Genomic DNA, 19,798 nt, shown 5'->3' with positions numbered 1-19,798 from the left:
ATTCTATGGAAGCCTGCTTTATCATTTGCATTTGAACCATCAGACGAAATCAGAAGTAACTGTGTGACAAAAAGTGATCCACTGTTACGGCCGACAGACCCGGGACAAACATCATTCCAGCTGAGCATTACTTTTGTAATAAAAGCAATGGTGCTGCACCAAATGTGATAAGTAGATTATAAAGCTAACGTCAATATAGTCCAAAGGGCTGCTTTCTTGTCAGAGAGTGATGACTGTGTTGTATGAAAGAAGAGAAGGTTAGCACTCTCCTTAATAAGGATGGAAGGGGCCCATGTGGCCTTACAACAGATAAATAGTTAAGGCATTGCCACCCTATGGCCATTGGTAGGGTGAATGCATATGGTCTTTTCCCCAGGGACAGGGAATTGAAAACTAGAGGGCATAAGGTGAGAGGCGATAGAGTTGAGAAGGGCTCAAGGGATAACTTCTTCATGCAGAAGGTGATGCATACATGGATTGGGCTACTGGAGAAAATGGTTGAGGCAGGTACAATAGCAACATTTTAAAAGGTACATGGATGAGAAAGTTTTAGAGTGATACGGACCAAATGCTGGCAATTGTAACTACCTGACTGAACACCATGGTGAGCATAGACCAGTTCAAGCCAAAGGGTCTATTTCATGTTGTATTACTCTATGACCGGTAGTGGTTTAACCTGAAGGTCACCACACTTCAGAGAAGGTGGGACCTTTGATGGGAACCTCAGCCAATGCAGGAATCAAACCTATACTGTATGTGTCATTCTGCATTGTACACCGGCTGCCCAGCTACCTGATCTAGCCCATCCAGTGGATCGTTGAACACCTGAATAATAATTGCACTGTCTGAACTGCCCCTGAGGAGCCCTGCAGACACTTGACACAGCATGGCTCATGAGCCATGGTAATTTTTCAGGTGCTACAACTCTTTATTAAAGCGAGAGCACATGCTTTTCTAGTAAAAAATACAGCAATTAACTGAGATGGAGGGACGAGGATGTAGTGGTAGGGTTAACACATACATAGGTGAATGCCAGGTTATGCTCTGATGCAACTGTCATCTCAATAGTTATGGGACTGGCAAAGTGTTGGTGAAGCCATTGCAGATATTTTGTCACTCAAGTAATATTTAATGTTCACTTTAACCCCTGCCAGAACTTCTTGAGTGAATGCACTCAGTCTGACTCACAGCCTCAATATCTAGCCAATCAGCACACTCCTTCCTTGATGCTTTATATAGATTGGTCAGTTTGTGCAAGGATGCCAAAGTGGCACATACGACAATTCCATAATACTTAATGGCTCACTCTCACCCTGTCAGGTAACCACCTCCTTTCCCTTTCTATTTATTCTTCTGAAACATGAGAGCCTTGGATATTCAACTCACAAACTTGCTCTCCCTGCAACCTATCTCAGCAATTGCCACCAGATAATGCCAATTTATCTCGATTTGTGTTCTAAACTCATTAATTTTATTCTGATTGCCACAAGCAGATCATACTCAAAGACTTTAAGATAGTTCGATTATCAACTTTTCCTACTTCTATATAGTTCTCTAGAATGGGAGGCAAATTTTTAAGGCTCCAGATCAGACGTTCTTCCCTACCATCCACTGTGTGTTGTTGTGTTCAATTTAGCCTGTTCACTCACAGCAGTATAGATTTCACCTTACTTCATAATGGTAACCATAACCAGACCGACAGAATCAGAGACAACAGGTAAGTGTGAATTGTGTGTGCAGTGATGGTAAACCATGAGGTTAGCCTGGCAACCTAAACCTAGACATGGGGAAAATGCCCAAATTGATGCTCAATGGTGGTATGGGTGGCTTGTAATGCACTTCAAGGTGTCCCAATGCACTAAACCACAGTTAGCACAAAAGCTGCAAAAGTACAAAAGGCCCATGACAGATGGCATGGTTAGCAACAGGAAAGAATAATTCCTCCCCAGTAAGAAATTTTATACAGAAATGGGGAAGAAACAACTACTCAGAAAACACATTAATCGCAAGCATGTGATGAAACAGGGCACAATCCAAGCTGTGCAGGAACTCTACTGGCAGAAAGCCAATGGGGGTTTGCATGAGTAAAGAGAGACCAGGCTAACACGACTATGGCAGCATAGGAAATGAAATTAAAGCAGTATGCGACAGTGCCAGAATTAGGGGATGTGGAGGTGCAGGCTGAACTCTTCCTGGGGAATGTACAAGGCTCACAGCAAATATTTCACTTTCTCTATGGTACAGGCCTACAGGACAGATTTTAGAATGAAGATATTAATGTGAATGGGCCAGACATTAGCTTTCAGTGAGCTACCAGAGCAGACTTATTGGTCTTTTTGGATGCAACACAATGGATGTTAAACCATAAATTCTGAGAACACCCTCCATTATGCTTGGAGACATGGAAAGTATAAGAACCAGAGATTTAGGCCATTGCCTGGCACACTTTGTGACAATGAGAAAGAAAAGGTTACAAAGTTTTAATTCCTAATCGTTGTGATTCTCTATTAAGAATGCTTGTTTGTCTTTGGACATTCATCAGGTAGCAGATATTGAAAAAAAAATGTTTTGCAAGAGAGTGAGGCAACTCTTCATTTCTATTGAATTAAGAAATGCAAAAGATGTGAAAAAAGATGCCAAAGAGGCTGACGGCTAAGTTACTGGAAGGCAGTCCAAATAGTGCTTTGCTATTTCTTCATATAGTCACAGGGAAAGAATTAAAAACACAACTCCTTTATCACAAGCATTTTATTACAAGGAACAAGAATATGCCCCTGAACTCTTCAAACCTGCTCTGCTGTTCAATAAGATCATGATTGATCTGATTTTAACTTTAAGCCTATATTCCTGCATATACCTCATAATCTTTCAGTCCCTTAACAATCAGGATTCCATCTAACTCTGCCTTAAAAATATTTTGAAATTCTGCATCCATTGCCTTTTGAGGAAAGGAATTCCAAAGACTCTCACTCCTTTTCAGCGATTATTTTTGTCATCTCTGTCTTAAATGGGAAACTTCTTATTTTTAAACTTTGACCTGTAGTTCTAGACACGCTTTCGAAGGAAACATGCTTTCAATATCTACCAATTCAAGTCCCTTTAGAACCTGACATGTTTCATTTAAAATGCCTCTGATGCTACTAAACTCAAGAGGATGCATGTCTAGTCTTTCCTCATAAAGCAATCTGTTCTTTCCAGGTATTCATCTAGTAAACCTTTATTGAATTGTTTCTAACACATTAATTTCCTTCTGTAAGTACAATGACCAGTGATGTACACAATACTCCGGAAGTGGTGTTATCATTGCCCTATGTAACTGAAGCATAATCTCCTTCACTTGCATTCAACTCTTCTCACAGTAAAACATAACATTTTATTCACGATAACATGGTGCGAAGCTGGATGAACACAGCAGGCCAAGCAGCATCAGAGGAGCAGGAAAGTTGATGTTTCAGGTCGAGACCCTTCTTCAGAAAATTTTTTTTTGCAATGCACTTCTAGGTGCCCCTGTGTCCTGAAACACAGATAGCATTACAGAAAAATCATTACAAAAAATGCTTGGTCATGTTATCTCAGATTCTCCAGCATCAGTAGTTCGTACTATCGCTATAAAATTTTATTAGTTTTCCTGATTACTTGCTGTACCTGCATACTAACTCTCTGCGATTCATGTGTGAGGGCACCCAGATTTCTCTGCATCTCAGAGCTCTGAAGCCTCCCACCGGTTAGAAATGTTTTCTTTTAATTCTTTCTACCAAAATGGACAATTTCATATTTTCTCATGTTATACTCCATTTGCCAGATCTTTGTCCACTTACTTAACCAATTTATATCTCTCCGTCACCTTCATGACTTACATTCCAATCTATATTTGAATCATCAGCAAATTTAGCTATCATGCCTTTGGAGCCTTCATCTAAACCATTCAATAAATTGTGAGGAGTTGAGTCTTTAATACTGACTCTGGGGCACTCCACTCAAGATATTCTGCCTGTTTGACAAAGATCCATTCCTACCCTTCATTTCCTGTTAGTAGTCAGTCGTCTGTCCATGCCAATATGTTACTCCCAACACATTTTCTAACAGTGTATTGAAATGTGCCGCTTTATCAAATGTCTTCTAGAAACCTAAGTGCAATACATCTTCTGGTCCCCTTTTTACCCACAGAAAAAGCTACTTCATGGAGGAACTCTCTTCATTTAGGTAAACATGATTTTCTTTTGACAGAACCATGTTATGTTGAACTTATCCAAGTGCCCGGTTTTAATGTCTTTAATAATAGCTGATAAGTTTTCCTCAATGATGTTAAGCTAACTGGATTGTAGTCGTCTGTTTTCTACCTCCCTTGTGAAGAAAGGAGTTACACTATGAAACTGTAAAAGGAAGGAACAGGAGTAGGCTGTTTGGCCTCTTGAACCTGCTACAGTCTTCAACAAGAACATGGCTGACCCAGCACTCCTCACATCAACTTTCCTACCCTTTCCTAGAACACATGGTTTCCCCTACTGATCAAGAATCTATCTATCCCAGCCTTAAACATACACAAGGTCTGCCCCCACAGCTCTCAATGGTGAGAAGTTCCAGAGATTCTCAACCCTCTGAGAGAAGAAATTCCTTCTTATCTCAGCCTCAAATTGGCACCCTTTATTCTGAGACTATGACCTCTAATCCTAGACTCTCCCATTAGGGGAAATGTACTCTCAACATATACCCTATCAAGCCCCTTAATAACTTTTTATGTTACAATGAGATCAACTCTCATTCTTCTAAATTCCAAAGAATAGAGTTCTAAACTATTTAACCTTTGTTTAAAAGGTAATTTGTCCTTCCAGCGTTCAATCAAGTGAAATTTGTCCGAACTTTCGCCAATGAACAAGGAACAATCCTTAAACAAGGAGATCAAAGCTGCTTATAGCGCTCGAGATGTGGTCTTACCAACACGGTGTGCAATTATAGTAAGACTTTCAGACTCTTAAACATCAATTCCCTTGAAATAAGGTCCAACATTCCATTAACTTTGCTGATTACCTGATACACATGTGTGCTAGCTTTCTGTGCTTCATACATGAGTAACACCAAATCTCTTTGTGTTGCAGCTTTCTGCATTAGCTATTTTCTATTCCAAAGGAACCTTTCTATATATAATGAACTTCGGAAAATGAACATCATTAACAAAATTAACAAGTACAATTTTACTAGCTTTTTCTTTTAAGACCATAGAATGAAATCCATCATGACCTTGTGACTTGTCAACTCAATGTCCAACAGTATATTCAGTTCCTTTTCCCTAGTAATTGTAATCTTCTTGTGTTCCCTTTCAATTCCTGATTTGCAGCTATTTCCAAAATGCTACTTGTATTATCTCTTATGAAGGCCAATACAAAATATTTGTTCAATTCATCTGCTATCTCTTTAACAGCCATTAATGATTATCAAGATTAATTTATTTACTTGGGTCTGTAATTTAGACATGCTTGCTCCTTGGATTCAACGCACACTATTCCTGAAAACACAATCACATCTTTCAAGGATATTCAGTCCTGCTGGAGAAAATAAAGAAGAAATAATGTTGTCTGGAGTCACATGTAGGCCAGACAAGGTAAGGACTGCACATTTCCCAGTGGCTCAGTCGTTAACACTGCTGCCTCACACTGCCAGGGACCCGGGTTTGATTCTAACCTCGGACGAACGTCTGTTTGGAGTTTGCATATTCTCTCCATAACTGTGTGGATTTCCTCTGGGTGATCCAGTTTCCTCCAACAGCCCAAAGATGAGCAGGTTAGGTGAATTGGCCACGTCAAATTGCCCATAGGGATGTGTAGACTAGGTGAGTTGTTAGGGGAATAGGTCTGAGTGGGATGCTCTGAGGCTCAGTGTGGACTTGTTGAGCTGAAGGACCTGTTTCCACACTATAGGGATTCTACGATTTCCTTCCCTAAAGGACATTAGTGAACCAGATGAGTTTTTCCAATTTTTGACAATGCATTCATGGTCAGCATTAGACTCTTAATGCCAAACTTCTTTTTAAATTGAATTCAAATTCCACCATCTACTGGGGTGGGATTTGAGCCCAGGTTCCCAGAACTTTAGCTAATTTTCTGGATTAATGCTCTTGTGATAGTACCACTAGGTCATTGCCTCCCCAACTTCTTCAACCACATCTCCTCATTTTAATACCCTTTAAAGGGGTCCTCCAGGGTTTTACCCTATTCAGTTCCCTCAATATTTTATATGTTTCAATTAGGGAACAGTTTATTCTTTTAATCTCCAATGGGTATCAAACTATCCTGGTCAATTTTTCTCCATAAGATCAGCTTTTCATTTTCGGAATCAGGTGATTGAGCCTTCTCTGGATTTTAGGTCAATGGGTCATCTCAAACCATAGTGCAGCCAATGAAATTGGGTCAACTCTCATTGGCCATATTTCTGGTGTTTTGTTAAATGACATTGGATCAACTGACATCTCCTTGACCACAGAGTGCAAATGTTATTGCATTTACCTTACAATGCATGGTTTCCTCTTAGTTCAATGTTTTTATTCATTATTTTGTGGTGACAATTATTGTGTGCAAAGGGCTTGATTCCATAAAAATGCTTTATTGCGTATGTTACACAAAAGCCAAACATTGGTTTCTGACTATTTGTTCCAGTGAAAATTGGCCACCTTTTTGATAGATGTGGCAAAAACTGTATAAGGGTATTACAGATAATATGACAATATTGGAGTTTTATTCCCTGTTTATCCTCGGCTTAATTTGACAGAATGCGTTAAAACAAATATTGAAAACATCCTCTTTTACTTAAGCCTGCAGCTACTTTCTTAAATCTTAGTTATTTCTCTTTTAAATGTTCTATCATTCAGACCACTTTCCTTATTCATTATTCACCAGGCACCATTCAGTCTGTTTCTGAACTGAATTATTTATCAACCATAGAACTGCTTTAATAAAACTTTATTATTTTCCGATATCATTCTCTTTCAATATTGTGGTTGAATTCATCTTTGGATGTTCTAAATACCAATAATGGCATTGATGTTGAGGAAATTATTGGGGGTAGCTTAACTCAGTTGCCTGATTTGTAACATGGAGTGAGACTAACAACACTGCTTTGATTCCAGTACTAGCTGAGGCTCAGCCTTTTAGCCCACATCTCTTACCTAAGTTGTGGTTACATTCAGTTGGAATTCACCACCAGTACTTACAGAGTAGACAATGGTGACTTGTACTTCACTGGAGTCTATTGTTAAGGGTAAGGAATTTTTTATATCGGCTCAACAGTGATACCTTCACCAGATTTATGGTGACAGTTCTGTGTGCATTTTTCTACTGCGTTTTTGGTGTGGTTGCAGCTTTGGGAGGGGAGCAACACTGAAGAGATTTCCAGTTAGGATCTCTAACCCAAGGCTATACACTTATTTTTTTTGAAAATAAACATTGACTTTATTGGCTCACATGTCAGATTTTCTAATTACTAATTGGATTGTCATACATTTTATTTTGTGGGGAAAAAATATTCTGAATATCACACATGGGTATCTGCTAGGGCAATGTAAATTTCCTCACCTCCCTCTCCCTTCAAACACAAAGCACAAGATTGGCCATCGTTCTAATCTTCAAAACAAAATGGCACCTTTTAATTCCATATGGTATTTTCAAAACAGTTTCCTAACATTATTGCTACTGAAGGACTTGTAGTGTAGTGCTACCTTCAAGCCAGGAGGCCTGGGCTCAATTCCCACTTGTTTTAGGCATGTGTAATAGTTTTGCTGAGCAGGTTGTTTAGAAAATATCTATAATACGACCAAGAACATATAATTTAATATTGTTGTATTAAGTTAAATGCAAATTATCGAAAAAGATGAAAACATTTGATAATGCTGGATCATGTAGATTGATGACCCTTCTTAGAAAGTCTCTAGAAAGTATATTATTCCTTTGGGCAGCTGTCTTTAAACAACTTAGTTTCAAAATCATTCAATTTTGGTATAATATCTGTCTCAAGGGACTTAATTCCTCTCCAAATTGCCTACTTATGAATAATTATCAAAGGGCTTAGCTCTAGTTTGATGTAAGCCAAGTTTATGTAGTTAAGTTGGCTGTAGATTTAATCATCACCCTGGGACAAGAATTAATTCTGTTAATCATATACTCTGCAATTTATTTCTATCTCCTTTAATATTTGTAACATTCTATCTGGTGTTACTCAATTTATTGAAAGAATGCAATAACATTAATGATTAGTATTTCTTATTTCCTGTGTCAACTGCAGCAACTGAATTACCAGATTAGTAATATGTAATTATCCAGCGTTTAGTAGCCAAATGCTACACATTCAGAACTTGATAAATTAATGGTTCGTTATCAGAATACTGAAAAGAAAAACAATTTTTCAGCAATATTTGTTAAAACTTGAGGGCTGAAGCAATAACTAGTGAAGTAACAGTTTCTGAGATAGTGGGAGCTGCAGATGTTGGAGAATCCAAGATAACAAAGTGTGAAACTGGATGAACACAGCAGGCCAAGCAGCATCTCAGGAGCATCACCCTATTCAGACCAGTAATTGCACATCTCTGGAGTAGTGTGACTTGAACCCGGGCCTCCTGATCCAAAAGTAGGGACACCACCATTGTGCCAGAAGCTGTCCCAGTGAAGTAATGGTTAAAATTGAAAGCTTAAAGCAGACATCTGTTCAAAATAGGTCCTTGATGTTACCTAAATGTAAAACAGCTTCCGAAATCAAGTACATTGGAGATAGCTTGGTGGGTCAGTGGCTCGCACTACTACCTCACAGCACCAGGCACCTGGGTCAGTTTCCATCCTTAGGTGATTGTCTGTGTGAGTTTCCTCCCATAGGCTGAAGATGTGCAGATTAGGTGGATTAGCCATGAAAAATGTGGGGATGGGTTAGGGCTGGATGGCTGTTTGTCAGGGGGTTGTTGTGGGCTTGATGGGCCAAATACTCAGAGAGACAGATAGCAACAGCACAGAGAGTAGAAAAACAATGGGTGAAGTTGGAGTAGGAGAGAAAGTAATGATGTCAAAATGAAGATCACTGACTATGTATGTAAATACATGAAAGAAGCAAATAAGATTGAGGAGTTACAAGGACAGATTGCCATTTGGAACTGCAATGTTGTGGCAATACAGAAGCCTTATCCTAGAGTTCTGTAGGGATTCTATGATTTGTTCCTTTGCTCTGCAAAATGGATACTGTTTTGAACTCTTTGCCACACTTTCTTTGGTCCAGCAGTGCAAAGCTCTCCTTAACCAATAAAACTAACTTTCTTTTCTCAATACCCAGTACCAAGGAAATTTATAACGCATAGAGCAACTATCCAAAAAATAAGGCCTCTCTATTGCCACAATATTGCAGTTCCACACAGTGATCTTCTCAAATTGGAAAGAAAAGGCAAACAAATCCAGAATTTCCCTTATAACAAAGGATACAGAAAGTAAAATAATGAAAATGTGCTTATGAATAGTACCTAGTAGAAAATACAATGGAGAACCAAAAGAAATATAATAGATTCAGAAGGGAGGTCAAGAAGCAGATTAGAGAAATGAAGCAGGATTATTAGAAAGGATTGATGGTCAACATAAACAGAATCCCAAAATTGCCTCTTGCACATCAATGGTAAAAGCTGATTAGTGACCAAGAAAGGAATTTACACATGGAGGCATGCAGATGTTAAATTAATAGTTTGCACCTTCTTATTCGTTAAAAAAAGGAGAGACTGCCCAAGCCATGCTGGCAGAGGAGAAAGCTCAGAGATAACACAGTGTGGAGCTGGAGGAGCACAGCAGGCCAGGCAGCATTAGAGGAGTAGGAAAGTTTAAGTTCCAGGCCAGGACCTTTCTTCAGAAATTTCTGTGTTCCTCCAGCTCCTCACTGTATTATCTCTGAGCCTAGCACTGGCAGTTCTTACTATCACAGAGGAGGAAGCTCGGTCACTTGAAAGGTTCGAAACAAAAAGGAGGAAATGCTGGATAAACTATTGATACTTAAAGTTGAAAAGTCACTGAGATTGGATGAGATGCATCCAAAGATATTGAATGAAGTGTGGAAATAGCCAGGGCATTGGCCATAGCCATTCAGTATTTCTTGAACTCAGGGGAGGTACCAGACAACTGGAGAATTGCACATATTATGCCTTTGTCAAAAATTAATGTAGGGATAATCCCAGCAATTACCTGCCGGTCATTTTAAATTCAGTGGAAAGGAAGCTTCCAGAAATAAGTTTTGGGATGGTATTAGTTGTTTCAGATGAGCCAGATTGGTTTTCTAAAGAGGATTTTTTTTTTAACTAAATTGCTGAAGACTTTTTTAAAGAGGTGACAAAAAGTGCTGCTGTTGTGGTGTACATAGACTTTCAAAAGTCATTTGATGTAGCTTGACTTGTGAAAATGGTTGTAGCTCATAGACTAAAATGGGCAGTAGCAATATGATACAAAATTGTCTGACAAACAGGTCATATGTCAGGAAACAGAATTATTGCCGATAGATATTTTTCAGACTAGAGGAAGGTTTAGAGCAAACTTCGGTATTGTGACCTTTGCTTTTTCTGGTATGTATTAATGATACAGATCTCAGTATAAACATACTATTTAAAAGTTTGTGAATGATTCAAAATTTGAAAGCATCTTAAACTGTGAGCAGGACCCTTTATTCATTTATAGAATGATGGCATCCCTGGCTAGGCAGAGTTTATTGCCCATCCCTAATTGCCCAGAGGGCAGTTATGACTCAAAATAAAAATAAAACCCGAAAGAACAGTGGATATCGTAAACCAGGGAACAAAACAGAAGTTGCTGGAAAAGCTCAGCAGGTCTGGCAACATCTGTGAAGGAAAAACCCACTGGCTACTTCTCTATATTAGACTTGCCTCCCTATAAAGGCCAGAAGTGGGGATGTTTGCCGATGATTGCACTATGTTCAGCACCAATCATGACTCTTCACATACTGAAGCAGTTCATGTTCAAAAATGATATCCAGGCTTGAGCTGACGAGTGATAAGTAACAGTCGTGCCACACACCATCACCAATAACCGACAATCCAACTACCAGCCAGTTTCCAGCTCTGAGGAAGGGTCACCAGACTCGAAATGTTAATTCTACTTTTTTTTTCCTTCACTGATGCTGCCAGACCTGCTGGGCAGTTATGAGTCAACGACGTTGCTGTGGGTCTGGAGTCACATGCAGGCCAGACCAGGTAAGGATGGCAGTTTCCTTTCCGAAAGGACAATATTGAATCTGATGAGTTTTTTTCCCCGAACAATTGACAGAGGATTCATTGTCATAATTAGAAAAATAACACCAGATATTTTATTGAATTCAAGCTCTGCCATCTGCGGTGGTAGGATTTGAATCCCAGGTCCCCAGGATATTTGGATCTCTGGATTAACAGCCACAGGATAACACAATGAGGCCATCACTCCCCAATAGTAGAATAAAAGTAGAACTTCAAAAGGACTCTGCAAAGTTGGAGTGGGCAGATAGATGACAGGTTTTTTTTTAAATTCACTTGTGGGACATGTGGGCCTCTGACTGCCCAATGTTTATTGCTCATCCCTAGTTGCCCTTGAGAAGGTGATGGTGATCTGCCTTCTTGAATCACTGTAGTCCACATGCGGTAGGTTGACCCACAATGCCATTAGGAAGGGAATTCCAGGATTTTGACCTAGCAAAAATGAAGGATTGGCAGTATATTTCCAAGTCAGGACGGCACATGGCTTGGAGGAGAACTTGTAGGTGGTGGTGTTCCAATGTAACTGCTGCCCGAGATGCCATGGGTTTGCGAGCTGCTGTGTAAGGATCTTTGATGAAGTTCTGAAGTGCATCTTACAGGTGGGACACACAACTGCCGCTGTTGGTGGAGAGAGTGGATGTTTGTAGATATGGCCAAATCAAGTGGGTTGCTTTGTCTTGGATGGTCTCAAGCTTCTTAGTGTTGTTGCAGCTGACCCCATCTGGGCAAGTCGACAGTATTTCGTCATTTGCATGAGTCTTATAAGTGATGGACAGGCGTTGGGAAGTCAAGGGGTGACTTGTTTACTAGGATTCCTTAATTCTAACCTTCTCTTGTAGCTACTGTGTTATGTAATGAGTCCAGTTAAGTGTCAGGTCCAAAGTAATTCCCACAATGTTACTTGTGAGTAATTCAGCGATGGATACCATTGAATGTCAAGGGATAGTGGTTAGATTGCCTGTTATTAGTGATGGTGATAGCCTGTGTGGTGCAAATGTTGCTCGTCACTTGTCAGCCCGAGCCTGGAAATCATTTTTGAACATGGGCTGCTTCAGTATCTGAGGAGTCATGAATAGTGCTGAACATGGTGCAATCATTGGTGAACATCCCCACTTCTGACCTTTATAGGGAGGGAAGCCTAATACAGAGAAGTGACCTCCAAGCCATGTATATCTGAATAGATCACTGAAGGTGGCAGAATACATGTGGACAGCTGTTAATAAAGTAGACAGCAATCTGGGCTTTATTAATGGGAACATAGAGCCCACTGGCAAGGCTATGCTGAATTCATAGAACTCAGTGAGAATACTGTGTGCAGTTCTGTGTGTCGCACAACAGGAAGGACGTGAATGTAACTGAGAGTGCAGAAGAGAGTTTTGGAAGTGTTCTTAGATATAAAAAGCTTCAGTTGTGAGGATAGTTTGAAGAGGCTGGAAATTTTGTCCTTGGAGAGCAGGCAGAGAGGAGATCTGATAGAAGTTTTCAAAGTTATGAAAGGACTGAATAGAGTAGGCAGGGAGCAATTGTTTCTACTTGTAAAATGCTCAAGAATGAGTGGGCATAGAGGAAAAGTGATTTGTAAACATAACAAACTTAATATGAGCATTTTGGTTGACCCACAACAAGTGGTTTGAATCTGGAATATGGTACTTGGAAATGTGGTGGAGGCAGGTTCGCAAGAAGCATTCAAGCGGGCATTGGATGATTATTTAAATAATACCAGTACGGAAGGTACCGGGAAAAAGGCTGATGAATGTTGCTAAGTCTCAATGCTCTTGGAGAGCCAGTGCAGACATATTTAGCTGAATGGCCTCCGTTCGTGCAGTAACAGTTCTGTCATTCTGTCGTTCTGTTGTTAACTGAATAAATACAGAAGATAATTCATACATGATCAAGTTCCATCGGCAGCAAATTAGTTTAATGGCTGCTGTTGTTAGAATGAGAACTCCTTACACTTTTCAGAATGTCTAATAAGATCTTTTAAGGACATTTGAAAAGGTAAACAAGACCTGGGTTTTAAATCATCGCTTTCAAAAAATGGAGAAATGCATTCACCAGTAAATGTTCAATGACAAAAAAAGTTAAACAATTGTTTATAAAAATTGTTCTATAAGTTAGGTTTAGGTGAGAGGGGAAATATTCAAAAAAGGACCCAAAAGGTGACTTTTTCATGTAGAGGGTGGCACATGTAGGGATAAATCTGCCATGGAATTTGTGGAGGTAGGTACACTTACAACATTTAAAAGGCATCTGGATGGGTATGCAACTGGAAATGGTTTAGAGGGATATGGGCCAAATGTTGGAAAATGGAAATAGACCAGATTAGGATGTCCAGTCGGCATAGACAAGTTAGATCGAAGAGCCTGTTTCTGTGCTGCATGACTCCATGACACTACAACTATGTGTATGTAAATTCAGCGCATGGTTCAGGGTTGCTTCTTTATGAAATCTTAGGTTGTGATCCCCTTTTGTCTTTTGATAGACAAAGATTTCATGCTTTTTTTGAAAAAGACTTCCTGATGTTCTCAACAACCAATATCATCAAGCAGACTAACTGGTTATTTATTTCCTTGCTATTTTTGGTACCTTGCGCCAGTTGTCTAACTATGCATGAGAACAGTGATTAGATTTGAAAAGTTTTTAATTAGCTGTAATTGGCTTAGGGGTCCTGACTGCACCAGGACCCCTTGACTGAAAATTATCTCCCTTGATTTGAGTGAGGACTGCTCACAACTCTGACAAGCTTCCTGGCTTTGTGTCTGCACTAAATGGCATGGCAAGACAGAAGTATCATGAGACTTGGTATCTCTGGCTGAGTCGGCAAAGCAAGGTGCTACAGGCATCCAGCTAGGCCCGAACTGAATAAGCAGCAAGAGAGCAAGTGAACAGCCCTGTGGCACATCCTGTACAAACCATGAAGTGGGTGCCTGTCCTTGGGTGCAAAATGTCCTTGCAGTAGCATTACAAAGGCAGTTGCTGGGGCACATTGAGGTGCAGCTTTTAAAGTGCAGAGGTGTAGTATAAGCGAATTGGAGATATGCCATATGGATGCAAAGAGGCTGGCCACTGTCTGATTCTTTGCTCTGTGTATGTAAAGACTATACAGTCACCCCATCGCCTCCCTGATAGATCTTGTCCTGAGAGGTTGTTGGGGATTGTTCACAATGAAGATTCAGAGGAGGATGAGATGAGCTAGAGTCAACAGGTACGTGTTCTGAATTTCCAGTCAAGAATTGTCAGCATTGTGTTTTCTTGTGACAGGTGGCAGGATAGGATGCTGCATATTAGTGTGGTGAGATGTGCAGTTAATGAAGCCATCAACAAACAATCATTCTATTAATCAGCATCGCATCACCACCTAACAAGTATCTTGTCTCAATACTTGGAACATAGTTGAAAAATACAACTCGTAGTTCACGACTTCAAGAAAAAGCCTTGCTGGACTTTTGACACAATTATCTTAGATTTCTCACTATAACCCATATTGTCCAGGCCCCTCTAAGTTTCTGCCTAATGGTGCCCAATGTAGAAATTTTCCAGCAACTTATATCAATGTTAAAATAAACTTATACATTATCAATTGTCACAAGTTGCTGGACAATTTACAGAATTTTGCCTTTCACCTAGCATGCAGTTACCATCCTTAAGCTTCAAGAAAGTTCTGCATTTGAAGATTAATTGTCAATTAAATACATTGTAGAACATCAGCGAATAAAATGTAAGAGCAGAGGACTGGAGGTACTTAGTTACAGTGACCTGCAATGCTGTGGAAATAAGCCCAGGGTTTTTTCAGGATAAATAATGTCAAAAGGCAGGATTAGATGGGACAGATGACTAAGGGGTATAGGAACACGGTGACTCAGATCAGTTACTTGCATGAAGGCTATATGTCAGCATGGATTGACAGGCTCAGCTGAACAATTGTTTCTGTGTTGCATGTTCTATGTATATTCAGAACAAAATGAATCCCATTACTTTATCTGCCAGAGTTGCCATTTTGGAGCTGATTCGAAGACGTGGGTTGTCCTATCATACAGTTCATATTGCATCATAGTATTGGAATAACACTGACGGAGGCCATTTGGCCCAGTATCCATACTGACTCTCTGTATTATTAATTTAGGGAGTGCTACTCCACACCCTTTCCCTGAAGTCCTGCAAAAATCTTTTCTCTTCATTTGCTTTTCATATTCTTTTAAAAGCCATGATTCAAACCTTTGACAGCATATTCTCAGGTGGGGATTCCAGATCCAAGCCACTCATTGCATTAAAAATAGTTCCCTCTGGTCTTTTTTCCAAACATTAATTTTTAAAATCACATATATATGTCTTCAAAAACATCAATTCTAATATTTAAAATATCACATTGTTAAAATAGTATATTAGAGCATAATTTCTTTGCTCATACTATAACATTTAGAAATTAAACCCCGTGAATCCCTGCGTCACCAATAATGAAAGTTCATCAGAAAATGACAGACTTTCTCAAAACATAGTCTAAAACATTCTTTCAATGTCCTCCTGGTTGGCATTTGTGTCAAAATTAATTTACGTGTTACTTAGTTCTATTGGATGCAAGACATACATCTTTGGTAAAATAAAGGCCTGAAATCAGCATTTGTATCTGATGGAAAGCTCAGCAGGTCTGGCAGCATCTGTGGAGAAAACTCTGGGTTAACATTTTGGGTCCGGTGACCTTTCTTCTGTCATGAGGAAAGGTCACCAGATCCGAAACGTTAACTGATTCTTCTTCACAGATGCTGCTAGAGCTGCTGAGCTTTACCAGTAACTTCTGTTTTTGTTCCTGATCCACAGCACCGACAGTTCGTTCAGCTTTCATTTATATTTGATGTTTGCTCGCACTCTTTATCAGATCTCTGATGTTTCAAAGGGAGGTGAATTTTTTTTTTTATAAAAGCTGTTTTAGAAACCAACAAGTATTTCTTTGCCAGTTAAATTACTTTATGTATCACAAGGCTCTTTACAGCTACTCCTCATAAAAAGGCAGTCACAACTTTTTAGCCTATTTTAAAAGTCAGTCATAAAATATTGATTCGTGTATGTAATCAAAGTCCATGATGTTTAGAAAATAGAATCTCTTTTGCATTTTGTTTCAGGAAGAAAGCAACAATAAACAATCTCACAGTGGGTCATTAAAGTTATCAACAAACAGATTCAGGCTTATCACTCAATTTAAGATAAATTCAAGTCAGATTCTAAAAGTGTAAGCGTAACACATGTTCAAGGAATCACAAGGTTATTTTTCTAATATCCTTTCTGAAAAGCTAAATTTTTAAAAATAATGGCTTGTTTCAAACAAAATTCTGTTTATTTTGTATGCTTCTGTTTAAGTAATTGATCATTTGATTGAGGAGATTCACTTGGGGGAGTTGTTCTCCAACTGTGAAGCAATTTTAAAAAGAGTGGGCACATGGTCATTTATGAGAAGCAGACTCAGCTATCATGTTCTTTAAAACTATGTTTAACTTTGACCTACAGAGCTAACCATGGTAATTGTACCAATCAATTCTGCTAAATTCAATATTTCATCTTAATTGTAATTGATTTGTAAATTTCATTTCCAAAATGAGTTTCTCCTGAACTATTTTGTTTGCTAATCACAAAAAGCATTATGACAAGAATATCCAAAAGTGCATCTTTTAAAAAAAAATGTGAAAATACGTTTCTCATGTCATGTAACATAGTTCTTAGCTGTGTCCAGGTATCCTGAAGCAATTTTGACCTGACTGCAAATGTATTTTGATTGGAACTGATTAAATTAATCAAAGATCTTACATATTGAGAAATCAGGATCAACAGGTAGAGCGTTTTGTTTCGTTTTCTGTATATCCTTAATTTTGTAGCACTTTTTAACAAAGCTTCCCAATTACAATTGTCTCACAATTACAATTGCTGTTTTCTTGATCTTCACAGTTTTTGAAAATCAGAAAACCATATCAAAGCCATAGTAGTCAGTTCTCTGGCACTGAGCCTGACACTGTGGCAAAGAAGGGAAGGGGGCAGAATAGAAAAGTACTCGTGGTAGGGGACTCGATAGTTAGGGGAATCGACAGGAGATTTTGTGGGCAAGATCGGGATTCCCGGAAGGTATGTTGCCTCCCTGGTGCCAGGGTCCGGGACGTCTCCGATCGGGTGTATAAAGTTCTGAAAGGGGAGGGTGAACAGCCAGAAATCGTGTTACATATTGGCACAAATGATATAGCCAGAAATAGGTTTGAGGATATAAAAAGTGATTTCAGGGAGTTAGGATGGAAGCTGCAGAGCAGGACGAACAGAGTAGTGTTCTCTGGTTTACTACCGGTGCCACGAGATAGCGAGGTGAGGAACAGGGAGCGGGCGCAGCTGAACACGTGGCTACGCAGCTGGTGTAGGAGGGAGGGTTTCAGATATGTTGATAATTGGGATGCCTTCTGGGGAAGGTGGGACCTGTACAAGAAGGACGGGTTGCATCTGAACTGGAAGGGGACCAATGTCCTGGGTGGAAGGTTTGCTCGAGTAGTTCGAGAGGGTTTAAACTAGTATGGCAGGGGGGTGGGAACCTGAGCTGTATACCAGAGGTGAGCGTTGATGCAGGTGAGGCAGTAGCAAGAGGTAGACCAGCTAGTGGGAAGGATTTTCCTGGGAAGGAACCAAGGGATCGGTTAAAGTGTGTTTGCTTTAATGCAAGGAGTATCAGGAATAAAAGTGATGAACTTAGAGCATGGATCAGTACCTGGTGCTATGATGTTGTGGCCATAACAGAGACATGGGTTTCTCATGGGCTGGAATGGTTGCTGGATATTCCAGGGTTTAGAACATTTAAAAAGAATAGGGAGGGGGGAAAAAGAGGAGGGGGTGTAGCACTACTAATCAGAGAGGGTATCACAGCTACAGAAGCTTCCATTGTCGAGGAAGATCTGCCTACTGAGTCAGTATGGGTGGAAATTAGGAGCAGCAAGGGAGTAGTCACCTCGTTAGGGGTTTACTACAGGCCCCCCAATAGCAGCAGGGAGATTGTAGAAAGCATAGGTCGACAGATTTTGGAAAAGTGTGGACGCAGTAGGGTTGTTGTAATGGGTGACTTTAACTTTCCTAATATTGATTGGAACCTCCTTCGAGCAGAAGATTTGAATGGAGCTGTTTTTGTAAGGTGTGTTCAGGAGGGTTTCCTAACGCAGTACGTTGACAGGCCGACGAGGGGAGAGGCCATTCTAGACTTGGTGCTCGGAAACGAGCCGGGGCAGGTATCAGATCTTGTGGTGGGAGAGCATTTTGGTGATAGTGACCATAACACTCTCTCATTCTACATAGCTATGGAGAAGGAGAGGATTAGGCAGAATGGGAGGATATTTAATTGGGGAAGAGGAAACTATGATGCGATTAGACACGAGTTAGGAAGCATGGACTGGGAGCAGTTGTTCCATGGTAAGGGAAGTATAGACATGTGGAGTTTGTTTAAGGAACAGTTGTTGGGAGTGATGAGTAAATATGTCCCTCTGAGACAGGCAAGACGGGGTAAGATAAAGGAACCTTGGATGACGAGAGCGGTGGAGCTTCTAGTGAAAAGGAAGAAGGTAGCTTACATAAGGTGGAGGAAGCTAGGGTCAAGTTCAGCTAGAGAGGATTACATGCAGGCAAGGAAGGAGCTCAAAAATGGTCTGAGGAGAGCCAGGAGGGGGCACGAGAAAGGCTTGGCAGAAGGAATCCGGGAAAACACAAAGGCATTTTACACTTACGTGAGGAATAAGAGAATGGTCAAAGAAAGAGTAGGGCCGATCAGGGATAGCATAGGGAACTTGTGTGTGGAGCCTGAGGAGGTAGGGGAAGCCCTAAATGAGTTTTTTGCTTCTGTCTTTACGAAAGAAACGACCTGTGTAGTGAATGAAACCTTTGAAGAGCAGGTGTGCATGCTGGAATGGATAGAGATAGAGGAAGCTGATGTACTGAAAATTTTGTCAAACATTAAGATTGACAAGTCGCCAGGCCCGGATCAGATTTGTCCTCGGCTGCTTTGGGAAGCGAGAAATGCAATTGCTTCGCCACTTGCGAAGATCTTTGCATCCTCGCTCTCCACTGGAGTCGTACCTGAGGACTGGAGAGAGGCAAATGTAATTCCTCTCTTCAAGAAAGGAAATAGGGAAATCCCCGGCAATTATAGACCGGTAAGTCTCACGTCTGTCGTCTGCAAGGTGTTAGAAAGGATTCTGAGGGATAAGATTTATGACCATCTGGAAGAGCATGGCTTGATCAAATACAGTCAACACGGCTTTGTGAGGGGTAGGTCATGCCTTACAAACCTTATCGAGTTTTTTGAGGATGTGACTAGTAAGGTTGATGAGGGTCAAGCTGTGGATGTGGTGTATATGGACTTCAGTAAGGCATTTGATAAGGTTCCCAATGGAAGGCTCATTCAGAAGGTCAGGAGGAATGGGATACAGGGGAACTTAGCTGCTTGGATACAGAATTGGCTGGCCAACAGAAGACAGCGAGTGGTAGTAGAAGGAAAATATTCTGCCTGGAAGTCAGTGGTGAGTGGGGTTCCACAGGGCT

At 40.2% G+C, this 19,798-nt stretch overlaps 1 pseudogene; it reads left to right on the top strand.

The window, feature by feature from the left end:
* The first annotated feature begins 235 nt into the window (after positions 1-235).
* On the top strand, positions 236-370 carry LOC125459092 (U6atac minor spliceosomal RNA; annotated as a pseudogene).
* Positions 371-19,798: the final 19,428 nt, after the last annotated feature.

This window comes from Stegostoma tigrinum, chromosome 15 (assembly GCF_030684315.1).
Source record: "Stegostoma tigrinum isolate sSteTig4 chromosome 15, sSteTig4.hap1, whole genome shotgun sequence".
In the NCBI taxonomy this organism is placed as follows: domain Eukaryota; kingdom Metazoa; phylum Chordata; class Chondrichthyes; order Orectolobiformes; family Stegostomatidae; genus Stegostoma; species Stegostoma tigrinum.
The sequence above is the reverse complement of the archived record's forward strand: the minus strand, read 5'-3'. Positions and strand labels throughout refer to the sequence as shown.